Below are 26,099 nucleotides of genomic sequence, written 5' to 3'. Positions count from 1 at the left end.
CTTTGCTAGGTCTTTCTTTGCTGAACATGTTTTTATAACAGACATACCTCTCCCCATCTTCACAACAACTTTGTCAATATGACTTGACCATGACAATCCAATGTTACTTCTAGGTGTTCAACTTCTTCAACGGTCACAACTCCAGCTGAAGTTTAGGTCTAAAAGAATGTTTTGAAACAAATACAATGCTTTGATTTTAGATGTATTTAAGACCAGTTTATTGTTAATTAACCATTCTGACACTGACTGTAACTCTTTGCTTAGAGTCTTAGTGGGTTCACTGGCTGTAGGTGCTTATGTGTAGAGTGTGCAGTCATCAGTATACATAGTCATTTGACCTTCTTGTAAGACAAGTTGTCACGTCCTGACCTTAGTTCCTTTTTATGACTCTATTTTAGTTTGGTCAGGGCATGAGTTGGGGTGGGCATTCTATGTTTTGTTCTGTGTTTTATATTTCTATGTGTTTGGCCTGGTATGGTTCCCAATCAGAGGCAGTTGACAATCGTTGTCTCTTATTGAGAACCATACTTAGGCAGCCTATTTTCCCACTATGGGTTGTGGGTAGTTGTTTTCTGTGTCTGTGTTTTCACCATACAGAACTGTTTTGATTTTCATTTCTTTCCTTCACTTTGTTATTTTGTATTTTTTCGTGTTCTGATATAGTAAATTATCATGGACACTTACAACGCTGCATTTTGGTCCGATCCTTCCTACTCCTCATCAGACGAAGAAGTTTGTTACACAAGTGGCAAATAATTTGTAAAAATAGGGAAGAGTAACGGCCCAAGGCAACTGACCTGAGGGAGACCGCACTTTACATATCTGGTGTTAGAGAAGCATCCATTGAAGAACACTCTCTGAGTTCTATTGGATAAGTAACTCTCCAACCATGTGATGGCAGGTGATTTAAAGCCATAACGGGTTCGTTTTTTTAAATTAACAAATGATGATCAATAACATCAAAAGCTACAATGAAATCTAACAATACAGGTCCAACTATCATCTTATTATCCATTCCCTTTAGCCAATCATCAGTCATCTGAGTCAGTGCCGTAGAAGTTGAGTGCCCTTCCTTATGTGTATGCTGAAAGTCAGTAGTTAACTTGCTCTCTACATTTTTTTATTGCATTTGTTAAAACACAATTCTCTTCATCACTTAACTAAGAACAAAATGCAAACTGATTGGGCAGCTGTTAGAGCCAGCAAATGGTGCTTTACTATTTTTTGGCAGTGAAATGTATTTGCTTCATTCTACGCCTGTGGACCCACATTCCTCTAGGCCTTCGTTAGTAGTTTCCAATCTAGGTTGTCTATACCAGGTGGCTTATCATTATTGATGGATAAGTCCAGTCGGAGCTGGAACTTTGTTAGAGCTGTCAAATCCACAAGTGGCTCCCGGCATTATACCTAAAGAGGACATTGCCATTGGCTGCACGGAGTCGCATTAAGTGAAATCTCATACAGCCTTCTTTACAAATTCGAACACTGGAATGTGAGATGTAATCTACACCTCGATTAAGCTGATAGAAATCCTAAATATTTTGATCATCATTATTTCTATATCGCCTAAACTTTGTCACTCTGAACTAATAAACACAAGTGGAACATGTTTGGCTTTGTGACAATGGTCACAAGACCAGCTGCTTAACTATTTGACTCCAGCGCAGTTCTGACACAACCAAAACATCAGCCATACTGGTGTCTGCTATTACCGGTTAACACTTGATCTGATATAATTTATTCCTTAGTAAATGTCTGGGTATGTGTAAATGTGCTTCTCAAATGAAGTGATTCTGATGATAAACGCAATTAGCTCTCCAAGCCAAATAAATAATTCAAACAGAAGTTTAAAGATCCAGACAAAGGCCCTAAAAGGCCCTACTCTTGTTCTATCCCATCGAGTAATGTTGCATTATGTCAGCAACAACTGTATGAGTTTATACTGCATGTATCCATATATTTATGCCATCCCAAGAGTGCAACATGTTCTATTCAGGAGAGAGAGAGATTTGTTCTAAACAGACTGCTAGTCAATAAATGAAAGGGGTCACAACACCGAATGTGTCAGACAGGCAGTGTGGTTTGGATGTCTGTTAGATTGATAACAAAAAAACCTTTGTGCTTATCACTTCTTACAAACAGCAATCTGCATTCACCAATGCCCAAACGGGACGCCTTACTGTTAGTCTTGGCAACATATCCCCCTCAGAAATGAAGCATTATCCTGTGAAGACACAGAGGGATATGTTGATTAATTCCTCCCGAGCCCCCAACTCTGAAAAACTAATTTACACAAACTAAGAGAGGTGGAAAAGAAAAGCAGGACATCGCCGGTGTTGCTGTGTTCCAGACAGTCTTAGGAGGCCAAACACATTCAGCAGCCTGTTCTCCAGCTGAGCATGGCACTCCTGTGAAGCTAGCATCTTGGGGGTCTATGGGGCCAGCTAAGCCTGATAGCTCGCCACAGGAGAGGGACTACATGACTCTGCCGGCAGCGTATGGGTGGCAGGGGTATTGGTGGTGTTGGTCTGGGATGGAGGGGCGCTGAGGGAGGGTGAGCAGCCACCTGCCATGCTGGAATGAATTTATGGAATGCCAGGCCAGTGAACAGACCGAGTAGGCAGCTAGACAGGTTTCCCTGGAGGAGGATAGGAGGAGGGGAAGGTGGGTGTGAACAGGCTAAAGCTACTGGAATGCTGGATGGGTTAGTTGTAGAACAGCAGTCAGGGCCATGCAGGGCATGGCACTAGGTGGGAGCAGTGGGAGGCAAGTGCTGTGCAGTTCGGAAGCACAGGAAGGTGTACAAGTCATTTTACTGGGAGCTGTGGAAGGTTTTCTAGAAACTATTGACGCTTTTCTTTGATGATCTAATTGGTAAATATAGAGGTCAAGGCTCAAGGTGGGAGCAATGCATTGGGGGGGAGTGATGTGCAGGCCAGGAGTACAGGACGAGTGGCAGAATAATTTTCTTAAGATCGGAATTGTACAAGCTTTAATTGGTTTGACATGTCAGTAATGATAAAGGCTTGACAGTTCCTTAAAATTGTATGTAACAATTGCAAACTAGTAAGAGAACAGAAGCAGTACCTTGTCTCACTGGCAGAGAGAGACTATAGTCAGAGACAAACAGACTGCTAGAGTTCCAGTGTCCAGACAGAAGCTTTTCAGCCTAAGAGTAAACTAACTAAAGTTTCATTATGAGCTGAAGACTAATCTTTCAATTCATAACACTAACAGTTCACCACAGAGCAAGTCAATAGCATATGATCTGAGAACAGCTCGTGGGGTCTTAATGATGACTTTTGAATCTCAAAGGAAAACCCATCCAGCAGTTTCTTGAAATGCATAGTTGATGAGGAGACCACCAGTGAGGCGAAGTCCTTTGCCAGTTATTCAACGGTTATGGCTGCAGGGCAGGTAGTTCTGGGAAACGGAACTGTTATCTTGTCCTCCTCTCACTGGAGTTATCACCTAGGAGATAAGTTTAGCTACAGTAAATGTACGCACATCATTCTCCTTTCTTGCTGAACAGTCACTGTAACTGTCTCAGCAACCTGAGGCATGGAGTGAGAATGGAGCCCCCCCCCATAGAGTCTTCACCGACAATGGAGAATTTTATTAAGCCCGCTCTTACCATGGGGGACGAGTGGAACTAACAGCAAAAGCATATCATTCAGTTCATAAAGGATAGCTACACCATATAATTGTTTGACATCCTGGAACAATTCATATGGTTATGTTGTGTTTGAGCATTTAAAATAACTGGATGAGAAAGAGCTGTGAAAGGAAAAGCGGAAGGCAGATAGAGGTATAGAAGAGAAGATGGCATGAGACGGAAGATCAGGTAAGAAAGTGTGAGTTGTGTAGGTTACTGTATGTCAATTTCAAACATGATCATTGATGAATCCGTGCAGTGCAGTATATCTTATCAGTATATCTTTGTTCTTCAGAGATTTACCCATTTTGAGCACTACAGTGGGGTGGAGAATTGTGGCCCATGTGTTCCAGAGAAATATATATTGCATAGTATTCAGTAGAGACTGCTATCAACCAACTTCTCTAACCCCTTTTCTGGCCTAAAAAGTACAGGTTCAGGTGTGGTCACTGTGAAATGTCTTTGGTCTTCAGAAATGTACAGATTTTGGGCACAGCAATGGGAAGATAATGGTGGCCCATATGTTCCAGACAAAAAAGAGTCATCACCATGGACAGACAGAGCCCGGGAAACCAGATCAGTGCCAGGCTGTGGTCCCGTGCAATAACCCTAACCCTTAGTCTCCTGGGTGAACCATGGATCCACGCCCTCCTTCTCCCAACATGGTGTAATGGCTCCATCCGAACAGGTCGTTAACAGATGGTGACATTCAATACCTTCCTGATGTCTCTCTCAAAGCTGGGGACCTGACTTTGACTTAGTGTTGTTTATAAGTAGGCGCAACACCTGTCAAATGCAGGCCCTCAAGGGATGGGCATCTGTCTGGATATAAAAGTAATTTGACTTGGACATTATACGAGAAAAAGAATGGGCCAGGCAAACGGAGACCTTGAAGTGATTTTAAGTCTTTCAGGTTTTTGTTTGTTGAAGACAAAGGGCATAATTTCTGGTGCGCTGTGGATCTTGTGATAATGTGAGGTGCATTATTTATCATTTAGAGAAGACACTCTCTCTGTGTTAGGTCCTTTTCCTGCCCTCGTCATTCTCACACAGAGACAGAAAGAAATAAGACAAAAAAAGGGAAAAGAAAGAGGGAGGCGTGAGTGGGGTACAGAGGTAGTTTATTTAAATGTTCCTGCTGAAGGAGTTAGAGGACCCTTGGCCATCTCACAGTCCTGTCTCTGTGTGCCCTGAGGGACACAGACGCCACCATCTGTGCTCTGTCACTCCAGTCACCCCTTTGTTTGCTCCAAGAAATAAAGGCTACCATTCGTTCCACTCCTTTCATTACATACCGATTTCCTTCTGCCCAAGTTGGACTATTTAGCTCACTTGTCCTTCGTGCACTGCCGTGGGTGTTCCAAATTTTTAATTGAACGTGTGAAATGATCCAAAGGTCATTCACGTAGGCTTTTTGTCCTTTTTACAGTTTACCGCTTGACACATTGTTTTGTTTTTTGATTGAGGACGGGTTCTGAAGTGTAGGTTATGAAAAATTCAATTGCGGCGTTAAGAAATCTATTCACAAATGTGTAATAGACTCAATAACACATCAAACAACTACATAAGGATGCCTTTTCAGACAGCTTCCTTTTGGAATCTTTTTTTTAATGTGTTTAAAACAAGTCCTGGTCACCTACCCAGTATATTCACCTGTCAGAGACTAGGAAAAGGGATTATAGAAAATGACCCCAACTGGGACCAGTGTGACACTGTATTCTCTCACAAAACATACTACAATAATACTGAATGTGTGTGAGACAAACTCTCCCAATTACAAACATACATGATGAAATCCCTACAGCATCACTGCTCCAGTGTTCCAGCACACAGAGCACAGAAGATGACGCTTCACGGTGTGTTATTATAACTCCGTCTTTATGCCGTATATGTATATTGCATGACCAGTATAACAGAGACCATATGGTAATCGTGATCGAGGCCCACAGGGCACTGGTCTAAAGCAGTGCAATTTATAGGGCCATTTGGTACACAGACATGGAGACTGGACCTGCTTTAAATCTGTCTCAGGCAGCTTGCAGTAGCTGAATGGGCTAATGAAGCAGCAGGACTCAGGCTGCCTGGGGTCAAAATGCACAAGCAGTTCAGACGGCTCCACTACTGCAAAGAGCTGGGGATTCAACCATATATGCAAGCCACATGACACCCTATTCCCAACATAGTGCAATACTTTTGAACAGAGCCCTATGGACCCTGGTCAAAAGTAGTGTACTATATAGGGAATAAGTTGCCATTTGGGACTCTGTCCAGACTTTTCTGACCAACCAGGACCCTTTGAACATACAGACCCTCTCCAACGGGACCCTGCTTCATACTGTAGTATGGGGCCAACAGGGCCTTCTGAACAACCATGGCCCTCAGGGCACACAACCCCTTCTTCTCCACAGGACCCCACTATTCATAGCAAGAATACTGCATGCATATGGCCAACAGGCCCCTGTATACTGGACAAAAACATGGAATTGCAAAATATGCCCTATTTGGGTGGGAATAAGGCACTGGCCATGGGCTCTAGCCAAAAGTATATAGAGATTAGGGGTGCCATATTGGACATCTTTCCCTATTTCTCTTGCTGCAGAGCAGGACTATCCCACAGGATTGAGAGGGGTAAAATCCCCCTGCTTCCCTCCTATTCCCCTGATGCATTGAGTACAGTAGTAGCATGTATATTGGTGCCATGCCCCGAAAGGAGACAAGCCAAGAGGAAGAGATGGGAGAGAGTTAGCCTGAGGCGATATGGAAGGTTTTAGTTGGCATCCTAAAATAACCTTTTAAAATGCGAGCAACCTCAGACCTCACAGGGGCAAGCTACTCACTCGCTTCGGGATGGAAGCGCTTATCTATTCAGCAAAAACACCTCAGTCTGCCAAAAATACTGCACTAAGCAGAGCTAGGGACTAGAGAAAGGTCACAGACAACCATATGTAAAATCCAACCCGTCTGCCTCCCTCCCATACTGCTCACACCCTGTGTGTGCCCTGTGTAATATCGAATGCGATATTAAACAACTTAAAAAGATAAATGCAATTTCAGGGGATATATGCAATCAATTTTCCAATGAAATAACGGGGATCTTGTGAACTGTTATTGCTTTCATATCATTTGGTAGGATATATTCATAAACAGCCCACTGGCACAAACTGTACTGGCATGCTCAGCAGAAAATATGTGACAGATAAATGAATCAAAGCGTGGATGGTGCTACAAGGACACCACCTCAACATTGTAACTTCAAAGATGGCCGCCTTGTAGAAGACGCTGAGTTAGGAAAGACCCAAACAAGCCATAATGTTACTATTATTATTAATCTACTGTATTATTGGTTTATATACCAATAACATACATCACATTTTATAAAAATTCCCACTGAGGCACTCTTTGTCATTCAGTTTGTCCTTTGATGATAAGAACACATTCAACAATAGAAGTAACCCACTGGTCACAAATGTCAGTTCAACATCTAGCTTTAATTTACATTTGGTTGTCACGACTTCCGCCGGAGTCGGTCTCTCTCCTTGTTCGAGCGGCATTCGGCAGTTGCCGTCACCGGCCTTCTAGCCATCACCGATCCACTTTTCATTTTCCATTTGTTTTGTCTTTGTTTTCCACACACCTGGTTTCAATTCCCCCATTACATGTTCATTATTTAACCCTCTGTGCGTGTTTGCTTTATTGTTCAGGCTGTTACTGATGGCTGGTATTTTGTTGCCGGGTTTTGTTATTTCACCCTGTTTATTTCGTGGTACCGGTATTTTTCCCGCACCATAGTATTGTGTTTATACTGGTGTTATCTTGTATTAAATACCTTGTCCACGCATCTCAGCTCTCCTGCACCTGACTCCTTTCACCAGTTACCCACAGCCTTGACATTGGTTGAGTTTTCAACTAACGTGAAATCAACGTGAAATCGACACAACATTTCACCATGTTATTGGATTTAGGTGAATAGTTGGGTGAAAAAAATATGAAATGCCCTTAAGTTGATGACTTCTTGCAAATCTAATCAGTTTTCCACGCTGACTCAATGTCATCACATATATTTTTGGGGGTTGAAATTACATGGAAACAACGTTGATTCAAACAGTTTCTGCCCAGTGAGAATTGGCTGTAGCCACTGCCAAGCTATGCCATGTTGACTATGGGCATAATACTGTATGATTCTGTTTTTACTGGGTTGAACTGTAATTGCTATTGTTTTACATTTTGTATAGATAATACAAATACTATTAACACGGGCTGGGATGAAGCCCTGCTCAGTTTAATACATGGATTAAGTTTTTCAAATCAATCTGGACTTCATTTCAGCACATTTGGGTAGGAATGAAGAGAATTGCACTGTTTTGAAAACTAGATCCCAAAATCACAGATCCAGAATACAGATTTTAAACTCCACTATTTAATGACAATATTTATTTTTTGTTTTACCTTTATTTAACTAAGCAAGTCAGTTAAGAACAAATTCTTCTTTTCATTGTCGGCCTAGGAACAGTGGGTTTAACTGCCTTGTTCAGAGGTAGATCTCCTTAAAGATCAAATCCCGTTAATGGGATCGATTTGACAACATCCGGTGAAATGGCAGAGCGCCAAATTCAAATTAAATTATTAGAAATATTTAACTTTCATACAGTCACAAGTGCAATACACAGAATTAAAGGTTTACTTCTTGTTAATCCAGCCAAGATTTCAAAAAGGCTTTATGGCAAAAGCAAACCATGCTATTATCTGAGGACAGCACCCCATCAAACAAAGACAGACAAACATAAAACTCAGAGATAACGATATAATTCATGCCTTACCTTTGAAGAGCTTCCTCTGTTGGCACTCCAATATGTCCCATAAACATCACAAATGGTACTTTTGTTCGATAAATTCCGTCGTTATATCTACAAAATGTCAATTTATTTGGCACGTTTTATTCTAAAAAACACTGGTTCCAACTCGCCTGACATGACTACACATTATCTAATAAGTTACCTGTAAACTTTGTCCAAACATTTGAAACAACTTTCTTAATCCAACTTTAGGTATTATTTTACGTAAATAATCAATGAAATTGAAGACGGGATAAACTTAATTCAATAGCGGATAAAAACAAAGTGGAGCGAGCTTGCAGGTCGTGCGCCCCAACCACAACAGTACACTTGGCTATCCACCCAGATAGGAAAGGGCTACTTCTTCATTCCTCAAAAGGAATAACATCAACCAATTTCTAAAGACTGTTGACATCTAGTGGAAGCAATTGGAACTGCAACCAAGTGCCTAAGAAATCTAGATCCACATAGAAACCCATTGAAAACACTGTCACCTCAAAAATAAAAAATCATGGATGGTTGGTCTTCGGGGTTTCGCCTGCCAAATATGTTATGTTATATTCACAGACATTATTCAAACAGTTTTAGAAACTTCAGAGTGTTTTCTATCCAAATCTACTAATAATATGCATATCCTAGCTTCTGTGCCTGAGTAGCAGGCAGTTTACTTTGGGCACGCTTTTCATCTGGACGTGAAAATACCACCCCCTAGCCTAGAAAGGTTTTAACTTTGTTTAATAAAATTATACTTAAGAATTGTAGTTCATCAGACAATAAACTTGAAAGGCAGAATGTCATGATAACACTACAAGACAATAGAGACAAAAGATGACCAAAAATAAACAACACTCAAGGAACCTCGATAGAGTTTTTTTCTAGTTAGCAGTAGGAGCGGAGCAGCTTCAGGGCATTGAAACGATGAGATTTACACATCACAGTATAAGAAAATAAACTCCCCATCTGTGGACTTCTAAAAAATGAGATAGCGATTGTACAACTGTAATCTGATGCATAGAGAGGGCAGCTTTCTGTGTAATCAATCTCCAAAAGGCTTTTAATGAAATCAATAAGAGAAAAGCCATTGATTTCCTCCATAGTATGGTCCCATTTTTAGATCAGTTAGAGTGCCAAATCTCATGGTTGGACCGAAAACTTCCATCCACCAATATAGGTTAATTGCATATTGAATAAAGCAGACCCATTTGTTAAATGCCACACTTTCTTTCAGTGGCCATTAGGCCTAGGGAGCCATGCAGGCTGGCACAGCTAGAGTCATTTGAGAAATGAGTAGTGATTTCAGCACCTGTGAAGCCACCAATTCCTCCCTTGCCCAGATGTATTATACCAATCTGGTTCTCTAAAAATAAACATGGGGAAAGTTGTGGTTGTATCTACAGTGCCTTCAGAAAGTATTCACACCCCTTGACTTTAACAGCCTGAATTTAAAATTGATTAAATTGTGATTTCTTTTGTCACTGGCCTGCACACAAAACCCCGCAAAAAAAAATGTACATCTGAAATGTCTTGAGTCAACAATTATTCAACCCCTTTGTTATGGTAATTTTTTAAATACATTCAGGAGTAAAAATGTGCTTAACAAGTCACTTAAGATGCATGGACTCACTCTGTGTGCAATAATAGTGTTTAACATGATCTGTGAATGATGACCTGATCTCTGTACCCCACACATACAATTACCTGTAAGGTCCCTCATTAGAGCAGAGTTTCAAACAAAGATTCAACCACAAAGACCAGGGAGGTTTTCCAATGCCTGGTAAATAAGGGCACCTATTGGTAGATGGGTACAAATGAAATAAGCAGACATTGAATATCCCTTTGAGCATGATTATTTTGGATGATGTATCAATACACCCAGTCACTACAAAGATGCAGGCGTCCTTCTAACTCAGTTACCGGAGAGGAAGGAAGCCGCTCAGGACATTCACCATGAGGTCAATGGTGACTTTAAAACAGTTACAGCATTTAATGGCTGTGACAGGAGAAACTGAGGATGGATCAACAACATTGTACTTCCTCCACAATACTAAAGTAATTTACAGATTGAAAAGAAGGAAGCCTGCAATAAGGCACTAAAGTAAAACTGATCAAATGTGGCAAGAAAATAAACTTTGTCTTGAAAACAATACATTATGTTTGGGGCAAATCCAACACAACATACCACTGAGTACCACTCTTCATATTTTCAACAATGGCGGTGGCTGCGTCATTTTATGGGTATGCTTGTCATCAGCAAGGACTAGGTTGTTTTTTTTATGATAAAAATAAACGGAATAGAGCTAAGTACATGCCAAATCGTAGAGGAAAACCTGGTTCAGTCTGCTTTCCAACAGACACTGGGAGACAAATTCACCTTTCACCAGGACAATAACCTAAAACACTGGAGTTGCTTACCAAGAAGACATTCAATGTCCTGAGTGGCCTAGTTACAGTTTTGACTTAAATTGGCTTGAAAACCCATGGCAAGACTTGAAAATGGCTGTCTAGCACTGATCAACAACCAACTTGACAGAGCTTGAAGAATATTGTACAATCCAGGTGTACCCAGAAAAGCACAGCTCTAATCGCTGCCAAAGTTGATACTAACATGTATTGATATGGGTGGAATAGTTATCTAATCAATATATTTTCATATATTTTTTCAGATTTTCTATAAAACAAATATTAAAACAATTCTTCCATTTTGATATTGTGAAAATCTTTGACAGAAAATTACAAATCAATTTTATTCACACTTTGTAACACAACAAAATGTGGAAAAAGTAAAGGGGTATGAATACTTTCTGAAGGCACTGAACTATATGCAAAATCAGGTGAATTCGGCCATTTGTATGCTATAAATGTATCATATTTTATATGTGCATGTTAAATGAATCAGGTATCGACTGTATATTTAATGCATTTGTCATGCAATGACAATAAAATGTAGTAGTCAGAATCAAATTCTGGTGGTGGGGTATTAACTTTCCCTACTGATTTATATTGCTGCCCACTTAGAAGGCTAGAGCTTTCGTTGTTCTATTAAATCGGGGTCATCTGTCTCTGTTTCCTAAGGTCCAATTTCCTTTTCAAAATATCAATTGATCCCTGCTAATAATTCGTGAGAGATTATATTCAGTAAGGTGTTTCAGAACCAAGAGAGAGGAAAATAAGTACGTCATACTTTGTGTACATGCAAAGTAAACAGGCACGGTGTTAGGTACAATACCAATACAGAGTGATTGAATTGGCACATATAAGAACATACTATGTTCATAGAAATTACATTAAATGACAAGCACATGTCAGCGTCTTTATTCAAGGAGTCTTTATTTGTCTACAGCACTGCCTCTCCCCTGCCCACCTTGGTTGTCTCTGTAGACAAGGTGGAGGTGGCTTATGTTTGGAGATGACACGTTAATCTAACAGATCTGACAGAACGTTGACATTTTTATAAACTTGGATTTAACGCTCCTGGCAGATCTGTGGTGTTTTATTTCTCTGTTGAAAAGCCAATGAAATATGAAACACACGTGCTAACATGTCAGGTGCTTCCATGCCAGGTGCTTCCATGCCAGGTGACAGGTCGGTGCTCAGCTCACCTGACACTGACACACAGCAGTCATGTCAAGTATAGTTTTCCATTGGGTGTAACTCATTCTTCTCAAGTCTGTGTCATCCATTTACTTGTCTTATCGACTGTGACTGAGTCCCAAATGGAACCCTTTTCCCTATGGGCCCTGGTCAAAAGTAGTTTGCTATAAAGGGCATAGGGTACCATTTGGGACACAGTCTCAGTCGGTGTCATCCATTTCCTTGTCTTGTCGTCACTCCAACTACACAACAGTGTCTCTGAGCAGTAATCTGTTGGGAGCAGAAGCGTTGGGCAGATGCCTTTACACAATGTTCTTGTAGAATACTCAGAGGAGAATCTTGTTCATGTTAATAAAGCCACCAAAGAAATGTGCTACAGATAGATGCCTCCAGGTTATTTGCTTTAGTTTGTTTCTCTTTTCATTCCTCTATCTTTGTTTTTATTTTACTTCTTTAGTTTAAAATCCATGGGGAGTTTTGTCCATATTGTGTATAGGGACTGATATTCAAAAACTCTGTTGTGATGTTTCTACAAGGAGAATGACACCCCCTCTTTCTCTGAGTTCGACTGAGCCTCACACTTCTGAAAGAGCTTTCAAAGACAAACATCTACAATACATGAGAAGTGGTAACTCGACAGCTCGAAACAAGAATAAAAAGCGAGAGGAGTATTTTTTATTTTCTAATATAGGAGTAATAAAGGCCTAGTTCACTCATTTTAATTTCACAAACATGTTGATTTATTTAGGGGGTTCTGCAGCACCCTCAACACTCCTACTCCCCGCGGCTATGCACGGAGGGAGAGACAACTGCAAACCACAAGGTCTCTAAGTCTAGACAGACACTCTACATGTCAATGATATGGCCTGGATGCAAACCCTCAATCCTCCTTAATCTTCCATGTCAAACGGAGAGCGAGAGGAAACAGACTGGTATCATTTGACTGCTGTGCTGCTGCATCCTGCCGCATCCTCCCGCCGTAATCCTTATCAGCCGCTGATCCTCACACTGATGCTACCCCCCTAATGGCTGCATCTCAAATGGTGCGCTATTCCTTATTTATCTCACTACGTTTGACCAGAGTCATATGGGCCTCTGGTCAAAAGAAGTGCACTACATAGGGAATAGGATACCATTTGGGACACATCCAGTGTCTGCCTTCACTTTACTTCCTGTGCTGTTTCACAGTGCTAATGCATGTTCTTTGGTTTAGTTTACACAGCTCACTCTGGCCTCTCAGAGTGTACTCGCCCTCTCCCCCTTCCTAATCTGAGAAACATGATTCCTATCTGATCTTCACCAAAGAGCCACTTAAACAGCCCCACACTGGGCAGGCCGTGAGTAGGTAGACACCAGTGCTGCACCCTTTCCCTTTATATTGCACTACTTTTCAACAGGGTCATATGGGGCCTGGTCAAAGTAGTACACTACAAAGGGGATAGGCTGCCATTTGTGATGCATCTCATCTAGGCAACGCAGGATGCATTTTAGTGGTAAAAATAGTGGTAAAAATGATTGTAATTTGAAATGCCTTTTTACAAGAGCACTCTACTCTTGGTGCCAATGGAAGTGGAACATAATAATTAATGTATATCAGCCATGGGCATGCATGTGTGATTACATGACAACACACACTGAAATACAACCACATAGGCTACACATACATTTGAGTACAAATATGTTGAATGGTATTGAATGGCGTCTTGAATGGTGTGCGGACACTTCCCTGTCAATGAGTCCCTGTCATTTTTATTCCATACATTCAAAATTCTGAGTTCACATGTGACATTTCTGGAACATGTGAAATCATGAGAATCCATGTGTTTTTGGAAGATGATTTTTTCACATAAAGTTTCATGTGTGGATTTTCCCATGTGAAATCAATTTGTTATTGGATCACATAAAATGTGATGATATTTCACATTAGGTTTCCCATGTGGATGTTCATGTGATCACATAAACTTTCACATTTTCACTTGAATATTTTTCACAGGCAGTGAAAAATTTGAACTCACAAAATCTCAGTTATTGTATCATAGATCTCAGTTCTTGTATATCCGCCGGTGGGGATGGCTGCCGTTTTACAGGTTTCTAACCAACTGTGCTATTTTGTTAGTTTTTTCGAATTGTTTGTAACTTGTTTTTGAATGTATTTCATACATAATTTTGCTCTTACCCGTCTCTTATGACCGAAAATACTCACCTCGAACTGGACAAATATTTTTTCTTTAACGAGTCCGACGCAAAGGATATACTGCTTTCTCGGGAACGGGCACAATCCCTGTCATTTGCGTGAAGAAAGGATGGAGAAAAAGGGGGTTGGAGGTGGGGCTGCCTTCTGAGAATTCGTAGGCGAGTGTGTAAACATCCACTACCATCCGTTCTATTGGCCAACATACAATAATTGGAAAACAAAATGGATGATTTTCGGTCAAGACTATCCTACCAACGGAACATTAACTTCTTGCGTCGAGCAATCCCGTATCCGGGAGCGTAATCATAGCCTCAAGCTCATTACCATAACGCAACGTTAACTATTCATGAAAATCGCAAATGAAATGAAATAAATACATTGGCTTACAAGCTTAGCCTTTTGTTAACAACACTGTCATCTCAGATTTTCAAAATATGCTTTTCAACCATAGCTACACAAGCATTTGTGTAAGAGTATTGATAGCTAGCATAGCATTAAGCCTAGCATTCAGCAGGCAACATTTTCACAAAAACAAGAAAAGCATTCAAATAAAATCATTTACCTTTGAAGAACTTCGGATGTTTTCAATGAGGAGACTCTCAGTTAGATAGCAAATGTTCAGTTTTTCCAAAAAGATTATTTCTGTAGGAGAAATCGCTCCGTTTTTTTCATCACCTTTGGCTAAGAAAAAAAAAAACGAAAATTCAGTCATTACAACGCCAAACATTTTTCCAAATTGACTCCATAATATCGACAGAAACATGGCAAACGTTGTTTAGAATCAATCCTCAAGGTGTTTTTCACATATCTATTCGATGATAAATAATTCGTGGCAGTTTGGTTTCTCCTCTGAACCAAATGGAAAAATGCATGCAGCTGGAGATTATGCAATAATTTCGACAGAGGACACCAAGCGGGCACCTGGTAAATGTAGTCTCTTATGGTCAATCTTCCAATGATATGCCTACAAATACATCACAATGCTGCAGACACCTTGGGGAAATGACAGAAAGTGTAGGCTCATTCCTGGCGCATTCACAGCCATATAAGGAGACATTGGAACACAGCGCATTCAAAATCTGGAGCACTTCCTGTATGAAATTTCATCTTGGTTTCGCCTGTAGCATTAGTTCTGTGGCACTCACAGACAATATCTTTGCAGTTTTGGAAACGTCAGAGTGTTTTCTTTCCAAAGCTGTCAATTATATTCATAGTCAAGCATCTTTTCGTGACAAAATATCTTGTTTAAAACGGGAACGTTTTTTTATCCCAAAATTAAAAGAGCGCCCCCTATATCGAAGAAGTTAACCTCTCTAGGGTAGGTGAGACGCTAACGTCCCACCAGGCCAACATCCGGTGAAACTGCAGAGAGCTAACATTCTAAATACACCATTTGTTATAGTAAACATTCTTGTAAATATATGTATCTTATATCATTTAAAAGATGAACGTCTTATTAATCCAGCTGCTGAGTCAGATTTCAAAAAGCTGTTACTGTGAAAGCAAACATGCTATTTTCTGAGGACGGCGCCATGCACACACAAGTATTAATAGCATTTTCAAACCAAGCATTAGCATCATGAAAGTCAGAAATAACAATAAAATAAATCGCTTACCATTGAAGATCTTCCTCTGGTGGCAATGCCAAGTGTCCTAACTACACAGTGAATGTTCGTTTTGTTTGATAAAATCATTTTTTTTTGCCTAACACGAAACATTTGTAAACTGCTTGCGTCTAGATTTCCATCTCATTCAACTTTGGACAATGCGTTCGTGGTAATTACACACACTAAACAAACGTTTATCCAGTCGTGGTTGGTTTCATTGCAATCCTCTGGTTGTTACTAACACAACCATACTTGATGGTTCTTTTCCCAGGACGTATTGACCGAAACAAACCGATTTGAAGACACCAATCAATGACATCATTGCGCACCAATGATAGGACCAGTCTATTGACTGTATTACAGATTGACTGTATTTTGGCCCAATGACCACTGATCGTCTAGAAACCTAGCTTGGAAGATAGCCAATGAGCTGAGGTAAACAGCAATATGTAATGGCAATACGTTTGAAAATAGATAGATAGATACAGCGAGACCGAGTTGCTTCAGGAAGATGGATCTTTCAGGGAAGCTAGTTTTGACTCCCAGGCGGAAGACATGTTTCTGCATGGCGAGGATGCCATGCTGGATTGGTAAATTCTAATTCTAATGTCATTGTTTCAAATTAATAATATCAAATATTCATTTGATCTTTTTTTAAAGATATTCTTATTTTATTTGCAATATATAAAATATCATCTGTAATGACATGAGCTATATGTGTGTGTGTGTGTGTGTGTGTGTGTGTGTGTGATGTATTTTTTAAAATGTATTTTACATAAACATGGAATAAAACAGCCCTGGAATGGAATGAAACAGCACTTCACCATAGTGATTATGTTCCCTGTACTCTATATATATATATATATATATGTTTATTTTACCTGTTGATACAGGGCTCATTCGTGAAAGTATTGTTACTGATTTTTTAAATCTTTCACAGTGGCAGTGATTCTGATTATGAGCCGCCAATGTCTAGGTGTCCATCTCCCTCTGAAGCTGGTTCATCCAGCCGGACCCCCGCTGTCTCCGGCTCCACACCTACCTGGTCATCTAGAGATGTGAAGTCAGTGACAAAGAAGCGGAGGTGGGGAAGAGAGAAACCTGGAGACAGAGCGCCAGAGGGTCGTTGGCACTCTGTGTTAGAAGATGATGTGGAACCAAATCCACCAGTTTTAGACCCAAAAGGCAGACAGGACCTCAACTAGACATGACTGCAAAGTACAGCCCCCTTCAACTTTTTCAACTGTTTTTTACCTTGTCAGTTGTTGATTCCCTGGTGTCGAACACCAAAAAGTACGGGGCTAAGAAGCAGGCAGGAAAGAAAGAGGCATGGAAGACCATTTCCATGTCAGACCTTTTCTGCTACTTTTCAATGGTCATTTACATGGGGCTGGTGAAGTTGAAAACTCTAAGGGACTACTGGAAAATGTCAGCTCTCTATCAACTGCCTGTCCCCATGACTGTCATGTCTTGTAAAAGGTTTCTGACTATCTCACGGGCGCTTCACATCAGTGACCCAGAAGTTGATGAAGGAGAATTACAAGAAGAGAGGCACACCAAGGTTTGATAGGTGGTGCAAAATCAAACCTCTCTACCTCAACATCGTTGAGGCCTGCAAGACCTATTTTCAGCCCTGTCCATCCATGAGAGGATGGTAGCCTCAAAGGCCAGAATGAGCAAGACCTTTTACCAGGTCAACATTCACAAAGCCGTGGGGCCAGACAAATTACCAGGATGTGCACTTAAAGCATGTGCTGACCAACTGGTAAGTATCTTCACTGACATTTTCAACCTTTCCCTGACCGAGTCTATAATACCTACAAGTTTTATGCAGACCACCATAGTCTCTGTGCCCAAGGAAGTGAAGGAAACCTGCCTAAATGATTACCGCTCTATAGCACTCACATTGGTAGCCATAAAGTGTATTGAAAGGCTGGTCATGGCTCACATCAACATCATCCCGGTTACCATAGACCTACTCCAATTTGTATACCGCCCCAACAGATCCAAAGGTGCCACAATCTCAATCACACTCCACACTGCCCTTTCCCACCTGGACAAAAGGAACACCTATGTGAGAATGCTGTTCTTGACGGGCCTCCCCCAGGTGGTAAGGGTAGGCAACAACACGTCTGCCACGCTGATCCTCAATACTGGGGCCCCTCAAGGGTGCGTGCTTAGTCCCCTCCTGTACTATCTGTTCACCCATGAATGTGTGGCCAAACACGACTCCAACACCATCTTTAAGTTTGCTGACGACACGACAGGCCTGATTACCTACAATGATGAGACAGCCTATAGGAGGGAAGTCAGAGACCTGGCAGTTTGGTGCCAGGACAACAACCTCTCCCTCAATGTGAACAAGAAAAAATAGCTGATCGTGGACTACAGGAAAAGGTGTGCCGAAACGGCCCCATTAACATCTACTGGGCTATAGTGGAGCAGGTTGAGAGTTTCAAGTTCCTTGGTGTCCACATCCCCATCAAACTGTCATGGTCCAAAAACACCAAGACAGTTGTGAAAAGGGCATGACAACACCTTTTCCCCTCAGGAGACTGAAAAGATTTGGCATGGGTCCACAGATCCTCAAAAAGTTCTACAGCTGCACCTTCGAGAGCATCCTGACTGGTTGCATCACCGCCTGGTATGGTAACTTCTCGGCATCTGACCGCATGGCGCTATGGAGGATAGTGCGTACAGCCCAGTACATCACTAGGGCTAAGCTTCCTGCCACCCAGGATCTATATATAAGGCGGTGTCAGAGGAAAGCCCAAAACATTGTCAAAGACTCCAGTCACCCAAGTCATAAACTGTTCTCTCTGCTACCACATGGCAAGCGGTACAAGAGCGCCAAGTCTAGGACCAAAAGAGTCCTTAACAGCTTCTACCCACAAGCCATAAGCCATAAGACGGCCACCCGGACTGTTTACATTGACCACCCCTCCATTTGTTATTACACTGCTGCTACTCACTGTTTATTATCTATGCATAGTCACTTTACCCCTACCTACATGTACAAATTACCTCAACTAACCTGTACCCCCGCACATTGACTCGGTACCGGTACCCCCTGTATTTAGCCTCGTTATTGTTATTTTATTGTGTTACTTTCTATTATTTTTACTTTAGTTTATTTGGTAAATAAAGAACTATTTCTTGAACTGCATTGTTGGGTAAGGGCTTGTAAGCATTTCACGGTATTGTCTACACTTGTTGTTTTCGGCGCATGTGACAAATAAAGTTTGATTTGATTCATGGCATTTTGCTCTTTCCGCTACACCTCCATGTACAGTATATGTCAATAACTGATTTCACCAGTATTCTTACACTTTTGACTTGAAATTTGTAGTTTCACATGTCAAAAACTTTCACAGGTGAAAATTTAATTTGCGGTACAGGTGGAAATCTACACTTGGATGTGTATCTCTCACATGTGAAAAACTTTGTTGAAATGTTGCATTCCCCTGTCTCATTTATGTCACATGAGATCATGTTTTCACATGTGTAATTTCATGTTATCACATGTTGTTTTTACATGTTGTCACATGTTATCACATTAACTTCACATACAATAACATGTAATTCCATGTGATCACAAATGATTTGCTTGGAAAGACTAGATAACTGGAATGTGTCTTTTCCCATTCCTTGCTATTACTTTAAAGGCCCAGTGAGGTCAAACACTTGATTTACCTGTGTTGTATATTTAAGTGATAATGCCCTCAAAGCCAGTGTTTTGAGGATATATTGGCATGTTTGTTGTTAGGCCCGAGACAAAGTCAATATATCCTCCAAACAAATTGTGAAAATTATGATAATGCCCTTTTTAGTGTAAGAGCTGTTTGTAAAAAACACCTGAAATGTCACTCTTTTTTGGTGAGATGTAGTTTTGTCATCACAAGGCGATAATGATTTTATTTATTTTTATTTTATTTAACCTTTATTTAACTAGGCAATTCAGTTAAAGACCCAACAGAGACTTAAAAAAAATCTCAATAGCAAATCCTTTCTGGGTAACTCAAGCAGAAATGTTGCTTGAACTGTGAGTGGGGAGGGGAAAACTGAAAACTTGCTGTTATTGACAGAGAGGTTTGGAACTCTCCTTCTTATTGTTCTATCAACTAAACCTTTTTAACCTGTTTCTCCTCTCTGGGGAGGTTCCCATTGCTTGGAAAGCAGCCATGGTTCATCCATTATTTAACCTCTTAAAGGAGGAGATCAAGCTGATCTTAACAGTTCTATTTTGCCCAGTTTATCAAAAGTGTTGGAAAACCTTGTCAATAATCAACTGACTGGATTTCTTGATGTCTGTAGTTTTCTCTCGGGTATGCAATCTGGTTTCTGCTTAGGTTATGGATGTGTCACTGCAAAGGTCCTCAATGATGTCACCATTGCCCATGATTCTAAGCAATGTGGTGCTGCTATTTCTATTGACTTGGCCAAAGCTTTTGATACAGTAGACCATTCCTTTCTTGTGGGCCGGCTAAGGAGTATTGGTGTCTCTGAGGTGTCATTGGCCTGGTTTTCTAACGACCTTTCTCAAAGAGTGCAGTGTATAAAATTAGAAAATCTGCTGTCTCAGACACTGCCTGTCACAAAGGGAGTACCCCAAGGCTTGATCCTATGCCCCACTCTCTTCTCAATTTACATCAAAAACATATCTCAGGCAGTAGAAAGCTTTCTCATCCATTTATATGCAGATGATACAGTCTTATACTCAGCTGGCCCCTCCCCAGATTTAGTTTAAAATGCTCTACAACAAAGCTTTGTTAGTGTCCAACAAGCTTTCTCTAACCTTGTTCTGAACACCTCCCAAAAAAATGTAATGTGGTTTGGTAAGAAGATTGCCCCTCTCCACACAGGTATGATTACTACCTCTGAGGGTTTAGAGCTTGAGGTAGTTACCTCATATAAGTACTTGGGAGTACGGCTAGATGTTGCACTGTCCTTCTCTCAGCACATATCAAAGCTGCAGGCTAAAGTTAAATCTATACTTGGTTTCCTCTATCGCAGGTATTCCCAAATTGGGGTACCTGCAATGCTGTCAGGGGTACACCCCCCAAAACATGTATTTTAGTTATTCTTAAAAAAAAAAAAACATAATTTCAAACAGTCCGTTTATGTTTTCCAACGAGGATATACATTTGGATGAGGTTTTTTTCTCACCCGAGTAGCCTCGTTTCACTGCCAAAAATAAAATTAAACCATCTAGTGTTCAGCAAAATTATAACACAATGTAAAATACAGGTAGACTGGTCAAACAATTAACATCCAATCACATTAACCAATTCTCTCGTAGCTGCTGCTCATGTTGGTACCTGTACTGATGGCGCAAAAGCTGTGACAGAGAGACATAGTGGAGTGGTAACGCGTGTGGAAGCAGTTGCTTCCGATGCCACTTGGGTACACTGCATCATCCACCGAGAGGCTCTTGCTAACAAGGGAATGCCTGGCAGCTTGAAAAACATTTTGGACACTACAAGTGAAAAGGGTTAACTTTGTTAAAGCAAGGCCACTGAACTTTCGTGTATTTTCTGCACTAATCAATGATATGGGCAGCGACCATGTAACGCTTTAACAACATACAGAAGTGCGCTAGTTATCAAGGGGCAAAGTATTGACAGGTTTTTAAAATTGAGAGACGAGATTAACATTTCCTTTACTGACCATAATTTTCACTTGTCTGACCGCTTGCATGATAACGCGTTTCTCACACGACTGGCCGATCTGGGTGAATTTTTTTCTCGCCTGAATGATCTGAATCTAGGATTACAGGGACTCTCCACAACTATACTCAATGTGCGGGACAAAATTGAGGCTATGATTAAGAAGTTGGATCTCATCTCTGTCTGCATTAACAAGGACAACACACAGGTGTTTCCATCACTCTATGATTTTTTGTGTGCAAATGAACTCAAGCTTACGGACAATGTCAAATGTGATATAGCGAAGCACCTATGTGAGTTGGGTGCGCAATAACACAGGTACTTTCCCGAAATGGATGACACAAACAACTGGATTCATTATCCCTTTCATACCCTGCCTCAAGTCCACTTACCGATATCTGAACAAGAGAGCCCCATCAAATTGCAACGGTTCTGTGAAAATTTCATTTAATCAGAAGCCACTGACAGATTTCTGGATTGGGCTGCGCTCAGAGTATCCTGCAAATCGCACTGTTAAGACACTGATGCCCTTAACATCCACGTACCGATGTGAGAGTGGATTTTCGGCCCTCACTACCATGAAAACTAAATACAGGCACAGACTGTGTGTGGAAAAGACTCTCTCCAATACAACCCAACATTGCAGAGTTATGTGATTCCTTTCAAGCACACCCTTCTCATTAACCTGTGGTGAGTTATTCACAATTTTCGATGAACAAATAAGGTTTTATATGTAAGATGGTTAAGTAAAGAGCAAAATTATTGTTTATTATTATATTATTATTTGTGCCCTGGTCCTATAAGATCTCTTTGCCACTTCCCACGAGCCAGGTTGTGACAAAAACTCACAGTCATTCTTATGTTTAATTAATTAATGTATAGTGTGTGTGTGTGTGGCAGGCTTACAATGATGGCAAAAAACAACATTTGAGAGTGCACTGACCCTGGTGCTAGAGGGGGTATGCTGGAGGTTGAATGTTTGAAGGGGTGTGGGACTATAAAAAGTTTTGGAACCACTGCTTTACCGTAATCGCTCCTCTTTCACCCCAGCTGCCAAACTTACTCTGATTCAGATGACCATCGTACCCATGCTAGATTACAGAAACATAATGTATAGATCGGCAGCTAAGTGTGCTCTCGAGCGGCTAGATATTCTTTACCATTCGGCCTTCAGATATGCCACAAATGCTCCTTGTAGGACACATCACTGCACTCTCTACTCCTCTGTAAACTGGTCATCTCTGTATACCCATCACAAGACTCACTGGTTGATGCTTATTTATAAAACCCTCTTAGGCCTCTGTCCCCCCTATCTGAGGTATCTGCTGCAGCCCTCATCCACCACATACAACACCTGTTCTGCCAGTCACATTCTGTAAAACATTCTTCGGGATCAGTGTCCCGTCCATGGGATGGTTGAGCTAACGTAGGCTAAAGCAATTAGCATGAGGATTTAAGTAACAAGAACATTTCCCAGGACATAAACATATCTGATATAGGCAGAACACTTAAATTCTTGTTAATCTAACTGGACTGTCCAATTTAAAGTAGCTATTACAGTGAAAGAATAGCATGCTATTGTTTGAGGAGAGTGCACAACTCTGAACATGAAAAGTTATTAATAAACAAATTAGGCACATTTGGGCAGTCTTGATAAAACATTTTGAACATAAATGCAATGGTTCATTGGATCAGTCTAAAATGTTGTACATACATACACTGATGTCATCCAGTGGCCAAAATCTAAATTGCACCTGTGCTGTAATAACACATTATGGCCTTTCTCTTGTATTTCAAAGATGATGGTACAAAAAAAAGAATGGTTGCTTTTTTTCTTTGTATGATCTTTTACCAGAGCTATTGTGTTATATTCTCCTACATTCCATTCACATTTCCACAAACTTCAAAGTATGTCCTTTGACATGGTACCAATAAATGCATATCCTTGCTTCAGGACCTGAGCTACTAGCAGTTAGATTTGGGTATGTCATTTTCGGTGAAAATGTAAAAAAAAAGGGATGGATCCTTAAGAGTTTCTACTGTGCAGCAGTGTGCAGGACAACAGAAGAAGGGGAAAATAGCACAGGGTTGAAATGAGTTAAAATTGCACCCTATTCCCTATTAGTGCACTCCTTTTGACCAGGGCCCATAGAAAATAGAGTGCATCCCAAATGACCTCAACAGTGAATTGAGCGTGGGAGTATCCCCATGCCAGCTGTCTGTCCCTGCTAAACAATAGGCTGTCAGCTGATAGGAGAATACTGAGGCAGACAGTGAAACATCAGTTTGTCAACGACAAGTGATATCCTGACGGAGATCATTGCAGCTAATTAGAACAGAGCAGGAAGTGCATAGTGATTATTAATCATTCAATCAATTAAATATGTTTATGAAGCCTTTCTTACATCAGCTGATGTCACAAAGTGCTGTACATAAACCCAGCCTAAAACCCCAAACAGCAAGCAATGCAGGTGTAGAAGCACGGTGGCTAGGAAAAACTCCCTTGAAAGGCCAGAGCCCAGGAAGAAACCTAGAGAGGAACCAGGCTATGTGGGGTGGCCAGTCCTCTTCTGGCTGTGCCGGGTAGAGATTATAACAGAACATGGCCAAGATGTTCAAATGTTCATAAATGACCAGCAGGGTCAAATAATAATAATCACAGTGGTTGTAGAGGGTGCAACAGGTCAGCACCTCAGGAGTAAATGTCAGTTGGCTTTTCATAGCCGATTATTCAGAGTATCTCTACCACTCCTGCAGCCTCTAGAGAGTTGAAAACAGCAGGTCTGGGACAGGTAGCATTATTAATGATGGCACCAGACTGCTGGCTTTCAGCTTTGAATAAATGAGAAAGACAATAAGACCTCAGTGTCTTCCTGATGAGAGAGAGAAAGAGAGAGAGAGAGGGGGGGGTGAGCTCTTCTATTGTTCTGTGCATTTCTGTGCGGTATAGTTCTACATGTCTGGACATGCCCAATCACACATGTTAATGACAGATCTGATCAGTGTAGACATGCATCAGTCCTGCATCAAACCCCCTTTGTCCTGCACTGCATGTTGACAAACCTGCAGGTACTGTTGGAGATGCCCATCTATGATCAATACATCACAATCTGGCTTTATCTGCCTCTCTAATATGCTGCACAGCCAATTTTCCCTCTGCCTCCCATGTCCACAAGGCATCGGACCTGATATGTTGACTTATGGCCTGCCACCTTTCCCAAAAAGCCTGGAGTTAGCAAGCCAAGCACAGTCACATTACAGTACAGCCAGGGCTTCTTATTTAGGTCAGTCATCCAACTTTCTGACAACAGAGGAGACTGATTTAAACAGATTTGCTGTATGTTTTCTCACCTGTGTATTAACATGTCTGACAGGACTGGTTAACATTTACATCATTTTACCTAACTCTGCCCTGAATTTTAGTCACTATTATTAGCGGCTACCAAACAGGTACTCAATCATGCACCTTAGAGACTGCTGCCCTATGTACATAGTCATTGACCACAGGTCACGTTAAAAGTGTTTAAAAACTCTTTTACCATCTTAATATCTATATACTGTATTCAAGTCAAGGCTCATCCTATATAACTATTGCTGCACACACCTGTTCTATTCATATACTGTCCATCATTTCTATAATACACCATCACACACAGTGCATTCGGAAAGATTTCCGATCCCTTGGCATTTCCACATTTTGTTACCTTACAGCCTTATTCTAAAATGGATTAAATACAAAAAAATCCTCAGCAATCTACAAACAATACCCCAAAATGACAGAGCGAAAACAGGTTTTAGACATTTATGCACATTTATTAAAAGTATATGACAGAAAATGAGCCTCGAAATTGAGCTCAGGTGCATCCTGTTATCATTGATCATCCTTGAGATGTTTCTACAACTTGGAGTCCAACTGTAGTAAATTCAATTGATTGGACATGATTTGGAAAGGCACACACCTGTCCAAATAAGTTGACAGTGCATGTCAGAGCAAAAGCCAAACCATGAGGTTGAAGGAAATGTCAAAGAACTCAGAGACAGGATTGTGTCGAGGCATAGATCTGGGGAAAGGTACCAAAACATTTATTCAGCATTGGAGGTCCAGAAGAACCCAGTGGCCTCCATCATTCTAAAATGGAAGAATTGTTGATCCACCAAGACTCTTCCTAGAGCTGGCTGCCTGTCCAAACTGAGAAATCGGGGGAAGAAGGGCCTTGGTCAGGGAGGTGACCAAGATCCCGATGGGCACCCAAAGACTCTCAGACAATGAGAAAGGATTGAGAGGATCTGCAGAGAATAATTGGATAAACTCCCCAAATACAGGTGTGCCAAGCATGTAGCATCATTTTTATTTATTTATTTTATTTAACCTTTATTTAACCAGGAAGGGCTCATTGAGATTTAAAATGTCTTTATCAAGAGCGTCCTGGCCAAGATAGGCAGCACCAAGTCATTACAAAAATTACAGACAAACAACATGAAAAACAAGTAATCGAGTAGAAACCATAGAATTCACAAGAGTATAACAAAATCAAAAGCAGCAATTTAAAAACA

The sequence above is a fragment of the Oncorhynchus tshawytscha genome, linkage group LG29, assembly GCF_018296145.1.
Source record: "Oncorhynchus tshawytscha isolate Ot180627B linkage group LG29, Otsh_v2.0, whole genome shotgun sequence".
Lineage (NCBI taxonomy): Eukaryota > Metazoa > Chordata > Actinopteri > Salmoniformes > Salmonidae > Oncorhynchus > Oncorhynchus tshawytscha.
This window is presented reverse-complemented; position numbering follows the sequence as displayed.